The sequence below is a fragment of the Pan paniscus genome, chromosome 3 (genome assembly GCF_029289425.2).
Source record: "Pan paniscus chromosome 3, NHGRI_mPanPan1-v2.0_pri, whole genome shotgun sequence".
Classification (NCBI taxonomy): domain Eukaryota; kingdom Metazoa; phylum Chordata; class Mammalia; order Primates; family Hominidae; genus Pan; species Pan paniscus.
The window spans coordinates 162,501,964-162,516,630 of NC_073252.2; positions in this window are offsets into that span (position 1 = coordinate 162,501,964).

A 14,667-nucleotide genomic window follows, 5' to 3' on the forward strand; every position below is an offset into this window, starting at 1 on the left:
CCTAGTACAGGCCCTGATATTCAATAATACTTCATTGAGCAAAATCATAAATTAATGAATACATGAATGAATGAAGAACAAATGCATAAAATCACCTGCAGAAAATTAAATAAGATACACATTAATAGAAAGCTCTACATTTGCAATAATTTTAACATATTAAAGCGTTAAATTGCTTTTAACACTCTAGTAATATATTTATATCAAAGATCCCATCTAGGACTACAGATGGGGATCCTTGCCTTAAAAATAATTTCACTTACATTACTCAACAAATGTTTCTTCAAAAAGATGATGGCAGAAACATCACAAAATGGGGAATTTTGCACAATTGCACTGACACTGTGTAAGTAGTTAAGATATTTATCCAAGGCAAAAACAATTATCATTAGAGCAAAGAGAAATGTTCATGTTTAGGGAACTGGCTAGAATGAGCTAAGTTACACTAAGTAACAAACAATCCCAAATCTCAGTGGCTTAGAACGACAGAGGCTTATTTCTCACCTATATGCTATGTCTTTCCCAGAGTGGCTGAAGTTTCTGCTTTATAGCATCCCATTCTAAGACCTTGTTGATAGAGCAGCCACCATCTCCTATATATCCAGTCCTTGAGTCAAAGTGGAAAGACAGCTCTGAAGACTCTTGCACCAGCAATTAGATGCCAGTCACCTGATCCACAGGAAACCCAATCTTACAATCTGCCCAGAAGAGAAAGGTAGCTAAAATATTTCATAATGACTACCACATTTAGAATGTAAATTCTTGCTGATTACCATTCAAACTATAAAATCCTATATAATTCCTAGAAGAATAATGTACTAAAAATATGTATTTGAACACTGCCAACTTCATTTTCCTGGTTCGTAGGTAAGTAAAAGGAGCTTTATGGTTCAGGATAAAATCATGTGCCTTCTGGTGTGCCTCCAAGGTGGCAGACTGAGCCCAAGCAGGATCTCTGCACCCACCCAGGTACAGCTCACTGGAAATATCGCAGTTGTTTGCAGAACACCTAAAAGGAACACAGAACTGCGAACACTGTACTTAGGGGACATAACTTTTTGCAAGTTATAAGGAGCAGAGATACTAGAGGGCAAAGATTTAACAATAATGCAGATGTCAATGTTTTCCAAATGGGAGAATGATGTGTGTGTGTGTGTGTGTGTGTGTATGTGTGTGTGTGTGTGTGTCTGCTTACACTTCACCTGGCGGCACTTCCCAAGGAACCAAGAGAAATTGGGTATAACCCAGTAAAGAGAAAGAAGAATAAGGTGGTCTTAGGTTGTAAATTCCAGAACTTCTGAAAGATTTAAATATTGAATATCTGATCTCTTTGCAAGAACCAACAAAGATTTACGAGGAGAAAGTGTGAAGGGGACAGCATTTCTAATGAGTTAATGTTCTGAGCCGACCCGCCTACCCCCATGAAGAGAACAAGGGGCCCCATTTACTGCTCCTCCCACCTCTGCCTTCGGAGGAGATTCTGTCTCTGACCAACTAGTTCAAGGACTCTTGCAATCTGAAAAAGAAAATGGGCAGAAAACAATTGAACCTAAAAACATGAAAGAAAAGAGAGGGATGCCTAAGGAGAAATGGAAAAGTAAGTAGAAGAGAAGAAAACAAAAAGAGAGGCCAGTTAATGGAGAAAGAGAAAGAAACCGAGAGAAGAAAGTACGCTGTGGGATTCAAAATGATAAGAGGATTTATTTTGTGAGCTTCTGCTTATGTGTTGAGGGTGGAGGGTCACACACAGATGAGAGGCTCAAACAAAAATGATATGAAAGGGAATTGAGAAGAAGCGGGAAAAGGAGCATGAGAAATATTCCCTGGGTTTATGAATTGCATTCCCTTTATTGTTTTCCAGAGACTGAATGTTTTCATTACTTTTGGTTATTTGGATATGCTTAGATGAATAGGACTCTGTAAGGTTTTCATTTATCTTTAAATACACAGTTAAGAAACTGCTGTAATTTATTTAGAAATGTATGAATGAATACATCATAATACATTTAAGAAATATCAAAGAATGTTGGTCTTTGGTCAACTGAAAAAAAAAAAAAAGGTTGATTGTCAGCATCCTTTTAAAGGTCCTCTTTTCATAGACTGAAAATAGCTTCCAGGCTTTTTTGCGATGCTGTCATTGGCCTTCTTCACTGCTTTTGGACCCTGGGTCAGGTATCAATGTATTGTCATACGGGTGCAAACACACCCTTCAATACAGTGCGTTGTGACCAACCACCAATTCCTTTAAGCCTTTCTCCTTTTAAGTGAGCGTGATGTTAAACTGTGTCAGTAGAGGGCGCTGGAGGAAGAGTCCAAGAAAAAGAGGCTTTCACGATTTGCGGCGCAGGCAGAGGAGTTGAGTGTCAGCCATGCTGGAGCCTGACCAAACCACAGGACCAGGACACAATCCTCGGCAACCTTGCAGCCTTGGCCCGGGGATAACCTGTCCTCAGCCCTGAGCAGCTTTCCCCAGACCCCTGCCCCAGCGCATCCCATGCACTCTGAAGGCCCTCTTGTCCTGCAGCCACGTAGCACTGCACCCCCATTGCACCAGCTGCTGTTCACCTGTTCCCAGCTGCAATCCCGAGGGTTGCCTAGTGTTTGCACACAACTCCATACCAGCTAACTTTCTCTGCTACCGAATGGCCAAGGCAAACCTCATCCAAGAGCTCTGAACACCTTCCAAATGTTTCCTCCCTCAGCCCTAGGCTACTACCAGTAATTTTCTTAGATCTATGGTTACTTTTTTATTAGAGTTTGAAATTATTATACTAAACTTTCCCTGTTAAACCTACTATGTGGTTTCTCTAGAGCCCAGATTGCTACAGGCTCTGATGTAATTTGCTATACCAAACTCCACACCTAATACTGTTTCTTGTGCAAAGGTGTAACTGACTCATTCACTTGGAAACATCCATTTTGTGAATACTGAAAAATGAGCAGATAAAATAACTTACATCGAGCCACAGGAGTCTGCAGTCGATCCAAAACCAGATCTTCGATGACTAAAGAATTCCCTTTAGGCCGGATGTGGTGGCTCACATCTGTAATGCCAGCACTTTGAGAGGCCAAGGCAGGTGGATTACTTGAGGCCAGGAGTTCGAGACTAGCCTGGCCAACACGGTGAAACCCCATCTCAACCAAAAAATACAAAAATTAGCTGGGCATGGTAGCAGGTACCTGTAGTCCCAGCTACTTGGGAGGCTGAGGCAGGAGAATCACTTGAACCCAGGAGGCGGAGGTTGCAATGAGCTGAGATTGCGCCACTGCACTCCAGCCTGGGCAACAGAGTGAGTGAGATTCCGTCTCAAAAAAAAATTTTTTTTTCCTTTAATCCACTGCTGAGTAAACAGTTGAAAAATAGTTATAGATCTGTGGGGAAACATGTTCTGTGGGAGGCAAGACATGGAGATGAAATGACATATCCAAAAATGTAATTGAGGGTGAGCTTCAGTCTAGATCTTGTGATTTTTCACTCGTCCTGGGCCTAGATAACACCAGCTACATCACGTGCAGGTCTGTTTATTAACATGCAGCAAGTTCTAAAGGAACACTCAAGATCTGTTTCTTCTCTAGACATCCTGCCCTACTGCTTCAGAGATGTAATGTTTCACTGTGAAAGTTAACCACTAAACAGTTAAAAGGGTTTTCCCTACCCACACCATGACCACACACACACACAGAAAAAAGTTTTGGTATATCTGACTTCTGAGTTGCATTTATTCCTATCTCCTATCATTTCATTTTTTTCTTCTTATTTGTAAATGCCACCACTGCTTTTGAAAAACCAGGTTATAATTTACTATATTTTTTAAAAGTCTTAATTATGGATCTTGCAGCCTTCTTAGTCCATATCTTGTGAGCAATTATTTGAGTTTTCTTTTTTTCTATTTGTCATGTCACATACCTAAGAGTAGAATTTACATTAGTAGTTCTCAAGCCCATGAGTCCCAAACTAAGAAAAGAGAATCTATGGGTTATATCAGCTTTTGACAGGTAAAATAACATCCTGTTGCAAATATCTTTAATTCAAATTTGTCATGTTCTGGAGGGCTCATCTCTTTCAAAAGTGCAGAACTCAGAAGGCCAAGAAATGGCAGTAGAAGGTGTGATCTTGAGTGTGAAATATCTGTGCAATTACTACATTAAATATTCATGCGTTTCAGAGCAAATGAAATTTCTCTCATAATCAACTTGCAGTCACAAACTAGCATGTATCTTATTAATCTCTTAACAGGAATGAGACCAAATATAAATTTGAACCATACTAGCAGTTATTGTCTGATCTGCTTTTCCTTAACTTACTAAAGAAAAAAAAAATCAACATATGAGAAAAAATGATATGAGACTTTGTTAGAAAACACTGGCTGAGTCAAACCTTGGAAGATACTATCAATTGAAAATATCTGAATGCATTTTCAGCAAGACTTAACGATATTACAAAATGACATCAAGTTACTTGAAATGCATCAGATGTAAAAGTTGAAAAACTTATTGCTAAGAATGTCAAAAACTGAAAAATAATATTAAACGAAGTGGAGCCATGCCTAATTCCTATGTTAATACATTTATCATCAATCACCAGTTTCAGATCAACTGCAAATCTTCTATTCTTTCAAAGGTCTCTATACTTCTGATATTTTTAACTTTCTGAAACTTTACTGTTGTAAGTTTCAATATAGCCTGTAGGTGGCCTGTTTTGAAGAAGTTTCTTTCTATTCGCTATCCTCTCTTTGGTATATTCATGTAATCTTTCTCCCCCAAAGCCTATTTCCTTACATCATTTTGAAGCAAAGATTTGGCATTCTTTCCAACTACCTTAAACTCCTCTTCAACCCCCACCCCCGACATTGCTATTATCATGATCCTAATACAAGCTCTTATCTTCTTTTGCTTGAATGACTCCAGTAGATTCCAGACTTGTCTTTCTGCTTCCCCTCTGATCTATTCTTCCATATTGCCTCTAAAGTTGTTTGCAGTTAATGATTCTGGAATAAGTATGTATTCATTTTGAAAATAATGACATTGCATCTTCACCTCACATTAAAGACTCAACACCTGATGTGTTATACACTTAATGTAAAAGACAAATCTGTAAAGCTTTCAGGGGGATATGGGAAACTATCTTCAAGGCCTTAGGATAAGAACAGCTTTCTTTAGTAAGTCATCAAAAGCAGAAATTAGACATATCTTAGTTTATTAAAATTAATAACTCATCAAAAAGTACATATTAATAAAGTTTAAAAACACCCAAGAGTGGGGAAATCTATTGCAGCCCATAAAACCAGCCAACATTCAGGTCCAAAGTATGTAAAATCTTCTACAAAGCAATAAGAAAAGACATACACAACTTTTTTAATTAAAAAAAAGGACAGAAGACTTGAACAGGCACTTCATGAAAAAGAAATCCAATGGCTAAAAAATATGAAAGTGTGTTACATATTATATATAATGCATAGATTATGATATTTATTATAGAATCATATGTATGATTATAAATACCTCATTAGTAATCAGAAAATGGAAATTAAAATCATAAGGAGATTCTGTCACACACCCACAGATTGGCAAAAATTAAAAGTCTGACAATAACTAGTGCTAGCAAGGATATGGAGCATCAGGAACACTCAAATACAGCTTGTGTCAGGGTGAAATGGTTCCTGGCACTTTCGAAAATAATTTGGGTCTCTTTCACTTAATTTGAGGATATGTTTATTTTATGACCCTGAAAATTTGTGTTTCTAGAGAAACTTGAGTTTCTACTGATACATGTACCAATAGTAAATTGTATAAATACTGTACTTATAAAATGGAAACCTACCTGTCAATGAAAATGAATCAACTATAGCTATCCAAAGCAAGTAACAGCATTAATCAAAAGAAGCAAGACACAAAAGGACAAATATGGAATGACTTCATTTACATAAAGTTCAAAAACAGGCAAAACTAAACGATAGTGTTTAGAGGTACGCACCTCTGCAGAGGTGGTAAAACAATAGAGCTAATCAAGGACTTGATCATCATCATAAGGTCAGGATTATAGTTTGCATTAGGCTTAGAGGGGAGGGTATGAAGAGGAAGGAACTTCTGGCATGCAGGCAACATCCTGTCTCTGACCTGGGTGGTGGATATATGGGTATCTGTTTCATAATTCTTAAATAAACAGTACCTTTATGTTTTGCGAACTTTTCTCTATATGTGCTAGACTACAATAGAGTATAACCAAATTTTTAAAAATTTGTCTAGTAGACAAATGTGAATAGAAATATACAAACCTAGCTGGGCACGGTGGCTCACACCTGTAATCCCAGCACTTTGGGAGGCCAAGGCAGGTGGATCACCTGAGGTCAACAATTCGAGACCAGCCTGGCCATCATGGTGAAACCCCATCTCTACTAAAAATCCAAAAATTAGCCAGTGTGGTGGCAGGCACCTGTAGTCTCAACTACTTGAGAGGCCAAGGCAGGAGAATCACTTGAACCTGGGAAGCAGAAGTTGCAGTGAGCTAAGATTGCTCCACTGCACTCCAGCCTGGGCACAGAGCAAGACTCTGTCTCAAAAAAATAAAAATAAATATATATATACCTATTTTTAATAGGCCCAGTTGGGTCAAGTGTGTTTTCAGTTAAGGAAATATTTGTACCATTTTTAGTAGTCATTTGCTACCTTACAGTCCCTGTTGTCATGGACTGTGTCTGCTGCTTTTGTGGGTTGTGAAGGCTTCTTCCGTATCTCCAGATTTGGTTCTCAACAATTTTTTATTATGGACTCTATGACCATCCCCACTGAAAATGATATTTAGATCGAACCCACATATCCTAAGTATTTAAAAAAAGATGGATGAAAATCAAATAAGTGAGAAAAGTCTGATCATTTGAATTTTCAAACTCAAGGAGAGAGAATGCAATTGGCAATATCTTTCTGATCATAGTGGGAAACCCCAGACAAGTGCAGGCTGCCGCCCTGGCTGGGATGAGAGCTTCAGAGAAACCACTGGTCCTGTCTCCCAGCTGTTACTAACCCAGGTGACTCAGATCACCTGCTTCATTTTGTTCTTTTCAATTTTCTCTGGCACAGCTATTATAATGTTTAAAGAGAAAATGAAATATCTTACTTGGGGAATTTTACATATTTGGCTATTCTATTGCTCCAACTACTGTTACCTTGTACTTGTATAGCTTATTATTATTCACTTGTTCAGTGTACAACATTGAGTTGCTAGTGAGACACAGGTACTGTGCTGGGCACAGCTCTACAAGAAGTCACTTGTCATGCACAGCCACTGCATTCTTTCATGGACTCTTCCAGCAATGTGATGGGGGAGGCAATGGATAAGTGGTTATTTTTATTATTACTAAAATTAGACTTTGTATCAGTTGTCTTTTGCTGTAAACAACCTACCCCAAAACTTAGGGGCTTAAAGCAGCATTTTTTTTTTCCAGCTCCAATTTTGTAAATCAGCTAAGCAGTCTCCTCTAATCTGGTCTAGCTGTGCTCATATTGGCCAGGCTCTTTAGTGATGCAGCTAGCACCTAGCGGACTTAGGATGGCCTTGCTTATATGCCTGGCCAGGATGATAGGGAAAATGGGTCACATGTATCTCATCATACTGTAGGCTCACCTGGGCTTCTTCACCTGGCAGAGTTCCAAGAGCAGCCAAAGGGCAAGCCAAACTGATAGAGACAGGAGGCAGAGAAATTCTAGGAGGGCAGGTCCCTGGTGAGGGCCTCATCCTCAAGCTGAAAAGCCCGGTACCGTGACCCAAAGTGAGAACTTACATACCTATTTTTTTGCTTGAATGTTGCCTTTTCCAAAACCACCCGTGGCCAGCCACATTACTGTCCTCAATTTGTTTGTGTGAATTCATTTCTCCTGGCTGGACAAGAACTTGGGTGCCATGAGTGTGGGTGCAAAAGTCTGTCACATTGACCCTCCACTGAGCTGCTAATACTTAAGCCATCTGCAGATGGCAAAGCTATAAGAGCACTGTATCACTCCTTCTGGGGCTTCAGAGGTCATGGGCAACCCCGCTAGATGCTGCTACGGGGCAGACATGGAGTTTTGCTCCTGCTGGCATCCAAAAGCATTCGCCCTGGCTCCTGTGCCCACTCACCTGTGCTCCCCCTCCTGAGAGGGGTGGAACGCAGTGGGACAGAGCAAGTGAGTGGAGTCCAGCCCTGACAGCACTGAAGCAGCCGGCAATGTTGGCCAGGCTGGTCTCGGAATCCCGACCTTAGATGATCTGCCCATCTCAGCCTCCCGAAGTGCTGGGATTACAGGCGTGAGCCACACGCCCAGCCTACCCTGGTAAATCTTAAGCTCACGGGAGACGGGGTAGGAGGGCATGAACACAGGCAATGTAATATGACTCAGCTGGTAGTTAGGAACCGTTCTCTAAGCCTCAACTTCCTCCTTTGTAAATTAGAAATAATTTTTTTTAGCTCATAGATTCACTGTGAGAATTGAATTCAATAATATGGTTGAAAAACTTTAATGTTTTATTCAAATGTAACAAATTAATAAATGGGTCCTAGAGGTGGGTGGCAGAGGGTCATAAGCACAAAAAACTAACATGTATTAAGATGGGATAGGAGTGTTGATATAAGTAAATGAATACATAAATACATAATATAAGAAATGTCAGTTACTGAAGTTCTGCCTGAAATTACTTCTGAAAAAACAGTGTAGATATTGTATTCAAGGACATATTATAAAATAAGGATTAAAAATAAGACAAGTTGCTGCAGTAAACAAAGTTTCTCAAACGTGTTTCTGAAGAACCCTGGAGACATGAAAGTCAGTTTCTTTCCTTGATCTCTCCTTTATAAAAAAATAAAATAAAATAAAATAAAAGCAACTGCTAAAAAAAAAAAAAAAGTGGTAGATTTTTAAGCCCTGGAGTGCACAGATGCCCATGAGATATGAAATGAGAAAGCTAACTGCTGAACCATATTCATATATAGATTCTATTATTTATATGTATGTTTGTAAATGCAGACAAAAAGATCTAGAAACCACACTAAACTTTTTGTTTGAGACGGAGTCTCGCTCTGTGGCCCAGGCTGGAGTGCAGTGGTGCAATCTTGGCTCACTGCAAGCTCCGCCTCCCGGGTTCACGCCATTCTCCTGCCTCAGCCTCCCGAGTAACTGGGACTACAGGTGCCCGCCACCACACCCAGCTAATTTTTTTTGTATTTTTAGTAGAGACAGGGTTTCACCATGTTAGCCAGGATGGTCTCGATCTTCTGACCTCGTGATCCACCCGTCTCGGCCTCCCAAAGTGCTGGGATTACAGGCGTGAGCCACCACACCCAGCCGAAACCACACTAAACTATTAATAGTGGTTACCTCTAAGGGGAAGAGTAGGGCTAGGGAAAGGTAGGAAGGAAGACTTTCTTTACATGTTTATATTATTGAAAAATTTTGCAATCAAACCCTTTAAGATTTCAAAAAAATTTTTTCTTTTTTTTTTTTTTTTTTTTGAGACAGAGTCCCACTCTGTCACCCAGGCTGCAGTGCAGTGGTGCAGTCTAGGCTCACTGTAACCTCCACCTCCCAGACTCAAGTGATTCTCATACCTAAGCCTCCCAAGTAGCTAGGACTACAGGCATGTGCCACCACACTGGGCTAATTTTTGTATTTTTAGTAGAGACGGGGTTTTGCCATGTTGGCCAGGCTGGTCTTGAACTCCTGGCCTTAAGTGACCACCCACCTCGGCCTCCAAAAGTGTGGGATTACAGGTATGAGCCACTGTGCCTGGACTATGATTTCAAAAATTTACTATAACATATAGCCTTATAAATCACAGTTATAATTTTCTTACCATTGGGAAAGAATGGAGGGTAAAGCCTTGAAGACTAAGTGGGAGCTGGTCAGAACACCTATATGGCAGAGGTGTTCAAGTTTCACACGTAATGATGTAATCTGAATAGGAAAAACAGTGAAATGAGATATGAAGTTCTCACCATGGGATTTGGTATTAGTTCATCACATCAGTATGAAACCCCTCAAATCCCTTGCCATTCCAGCCACGGTTCATACTCTGCACTTCAAGAAATACGAGCTTCAACTAGATCTGCAGGCTAGATAAACTTTGAGAATGCACAAGTTTAGATCAGGAAAAGCCCCAAAACAGAATCCTCATATTTAAGAGGTGAGCATAAAAAGAAAAGTTAGCGAAGGAGTCTAGGACACCACACCTGGTCTGAACTGAGAAGGACACTCTAAAGTTGCAGGAGAAAAGTTCAATGCAATTGCCATTGAAACCAAGGGAGAAAAAAAATTAGAAAGAGAAAGCACCAGTTAAGAAAGAAGAACTAGGCCAGGCGCCATGGCTCACACCTGAAATTCCGGCACTTTGGGAGGCTGAGGCAAGAAGTTTGCTTCAGCTCAAGAGTTGGAGACCAGCCTGGGCAACATAGTGAGCCCTTGTCTCTATTAAAATTTTAAAAAAGGCATAATCACAAGGATCTGCCTTCCAATTGGCTCCAAATCCCAAGCAATGACATAAAATAACAACTTTGTAAAAGGACTATCAGTAGAACCATAATTTTAAGAAATTCCTGAGAACAATTAGATTGACATCAAATGCATGGAGAAACAAAACCATGCCCCATGTGCACACTGAAGATGATTTAACAGATTTAACAAGGGTTAACAGATTAATCAAGGTCGAATAGGGATTATTTCCAGGAAGCAAGCATAATAGATGCCTCCCCCTTTTCTTATCTATATTATCTTAGTTCCATAATAAATAAGCAGCATTTTGTGATATTAAGCTATATTTTTAATTAAAGGAATGTATTCATTATCTGTTGCTGAGTATAAAATTACTCTAAAACAGAGTAGGTTAAAACAATACTTATTTATTATCTCATAATTTCTGTAGGGCAGGAATCTGGTCATGACTTCTCTGGGTCCCCTGGTTCATGGTCTCTCACAAGGCTGTAATCAAAGTGTGGGACCAGGGGTTGTGGTCTCATCTGCAGTCTCAACTAGGGAAGGAGGTGCTTCCTGGTCACTCAGTGGCTGTTGGCAGCATTCATCTCTTTGTAGGCTGCTGGACTGATGGTTTTAATTCTTTACTAGTTCTTTTCTAAAGGCAGCTCTCAGTTCCTTGCTTGGGGGCCCCTACAACATAACATCACGCTTTATCAAAGTGTGCAAGCCAAGAAGGCAACAGAGAGCATCTGCTAGCAAGAAAAAAGTACCAATATTTTATAACCTAATTATGGAAGTGACATTCCCTCAATGTTGCCATGAATAGCAGAGGCAGGAATCATTGGCACCTATCATAGAGACTGCCTACCACAAGGAGTCCTTCTTGCCCAAATTATTACATTTAGATCCATCTGACTCTAAAACTATACCCAAGTGCTTCAGTTTACAGATGAGAAAACTGTGACTCAAGCAATTCCTTTACTCACCCAAGGTCAAGTCTAGAGTGAGAACCAAGATGTCCTCAGCTCCATTTTAATTTTCATTACCTATATTTCAGCTGCTTCTAAATCCAAGCACAGATCCTACATCCCAAGAGAAGGAGGGTTTGCCTGTGGACAACCCTCCTTCTGAAGATTCACCAACAGCATGAAGTCTCTATGTTACTGACATCATATTGAATCACATAGTAGCTAAGTGACTGTTTAAGGTTTTAGAGTAGCTCCCTTACCTCCCCAAAAATGTACCTCCCAAGTAAAAATAATATTTCGTGCATCTTTATTTTCCTTTAAATCCTAGGAGCTTCCTACCCACAGGAAGAATTTAGTGAACAGTTTGCTGACTGACAAAAGTTTAAAACTTCAAGGAAGCATAAATGTTAGAGAAAGAAACATGGTATAGCTTGCTACTGAGAGTCATATAACATCCTCAAATTGTCAAATAAAAATTTCCTTAAGTAATTTTTATGGGATAATATGTGGTCAGTGAATTAATAAGAGCAAGGGTCAGCATTGCACACATAGTAAAGTTCAGTATGAGGAAATGTAAAGACCTAAACTAATTCCCACCTCTCAGTCTCTGGCCCTGGGCTAGTTAGCATTTCTATTCCTTGGGGCCTTCATTTGCATGAGGAGGGCCTCAGCTCAACTTTTAAGAGTGTCAAAGATATATAAATGACAGTGAAACATTTGGAATGTACAGACCAATGAAAATTTGTAGTAAACATTCAATGTTTGAGAAGAGAGTAATCACAATTATTTTTATTATTTTTCCAGTGCCCCAATCCACTCCCTTTTCCTCCATACAAAATAAAATCGATCTCTAAATAAACTGCAGAGGAGGAGGTTAAACTAATCATCCTTTTATAACAAACCTACTCCCTCTGTAACAGCACTAATCCATTCATGAGGACGGAGCCCTTATAACCTAATCACCTCTTAAAAGTCCCACCCTCCCCAACATTGCTGTGTTGGGACTCAAATTTCCAACATGTGAAATTTGGGAGATATATTAAACCATAGCACTTGGATATCTATGTGGATAAAACAGGTACTTGCAAACTTCTCAGTAAAAACAATAGCTGCACATTTTGTCCAAGGCATTATGAATTCCTCCACATTATAAATTTGCCTCCAAAAAGAAACGAGAAGGTAGGTTGTAGGAAGATAAGCCGTTTCATTTTTGTGACACTCTGGGAAAAAAAAAGAAAATATAATTATAGCTTCCTCAACATTCAAAGATGAAGAAAATGTTCTGGCATATATTTAGTAATTGGTAGACCTGCTGTCCTAAGCACTGGTACAGCAAGCAATACTAAAACAACAGCTTGTTGCTGTTAAGACAGGTGATTTTAACATATGGGCAGGTGAGGATAGCAGTACAGCAGTATGTAAGCAATTAATTCTAATGATACTACTGATGGAAAAGTCCAGAAACACATCAGCGATGTAACTGAAGTTTTTACAACATTTATACTTCTATTTAAAAGATAGATTTATTTCACATTTGTCTCTACAATCTTATCAAGGGAGACTGGGTTTTTATTCCAAGATGTGAACTAGTTCTTATATGCTTTGCAAGATTTGAACAGACAAAGTTCTGATTTCCTACATTAGTACGTTCATGATAAGCAAATTTGTGATTAGCTATTGGCAGCACAGACACCAGACACACCCTTCTTTACCTTGGGTTGACATTATGCTTTGATATATTTTTAATGGCTTGAATTCCTTATTTTTGGAAAGGCTTAAAGCAAAAGACTAGGAAAATACTATTAATGCCAGGCCTTTGTCCTCCCTCAGAAGATTTGTCTCTTTCCATTCAAATAAAGTAAAGAAGATTCTGGTTTCCCTCACCAACATCCTTGTAGGTGCCTGAAGAAGGGTAGACCCAAGGTGGGAGAGAGATTGTAATTTCTAGGAATTTCTTCTCATAAAAAAAAATGCATCAGGATTTAAATACTCCTTCCTCAACAAACACAGGTATCCAAGTGCTACGGTTTAATATATCTCCCAAAGTTCACATGTTGGAAATTTGATCCCCAACACAGCAATGTTTGGGGGTGGGACTTTTAAGAAATGATTAGCTTGTGAGGGTTCTGCCCTCATGAATGGATTAGTGCTGTTATGGAGGAAGTGGGTTTGTTATAAAAGGGTGAGTTCAACCTCCTCCTCTGCTCACTCTCTCTCTCCTTCCCTCTCCCCTAGCCCCACGTTATGCCTTCCACCACATTATTAAGCAGCAGGAAGGCCCTCACAAGATGCTGACCCTGTAATTTTGGACTTCCTAGCCTCCAGAAATTGGGAGGAAATAAATGTATCTTCTTTATAAATTTCCCAGTCTCAGGTATTCTGTTACAGCAGCACAAAACAAAGACACCAAACACAATTTAGCTTACAAAAATTTTGTACTCAAATTGATGCCCTAGGGAAAAATCAGTCAAACTAACAGATGCTCAGTCATTTTAGTGATCTTTTAGAATATTGGAATTTAACAGCAGTTTATTGTCATCACCAATAACAACAAAAATGATGAGACTCAAGGTCTGGTCTTTAAGACAAAATTATTCCTACTACATTATCCATAATATGACAATTGCAAAAAAATAAATTGTCAAGACTAAGTAAGAAATGTTTTCTAATAAAGGTAGCTATTGTGTTAAATGAGATTAATAGGGGCTTTGAATTTTAGAAACATTGAATTAAGTAGCAGGTGATGAAAAATAATTATCCTAATTAAGCAGAAAAAAAAAATAAAAGCACACACAATGGTCTTCTTTACTCCTGAAATGCCCTGATGTGTAGCACTAAAATCCTCATGTGATTTCTATGCTGTCTTCTGAAAAAGCAAGAACTCTGCTTAATTCTCTATATAACATCAAATAATAGTTTCTCCCTGATTAGTCTCTTCAATTTTGCAACCAAAGAAAGATATAAGTGAAGATAAATTTCCCTAATGATAAGAAGTGGACATTTAAGAAGAAAGATTGAATAGAGGCACATCAATTTCAGAGAAATCAAATATGTGGGCTTGGGAATGGGTCTCTAACTCATAAAATCTCCTCAAAAACACACATTGGGTTGCAGATTGACTGATGGTTCTGGTAGTTTTTGAGTCAGAGATTTGAGGCTATGGTGAGGGCTGGATGGCATACTTATACTCTAGATTGCCTAGAGTGAGGTCGATGAAGGATCATGTAGATGAGCTTTGCCCTACCTCTTATTTCATTCC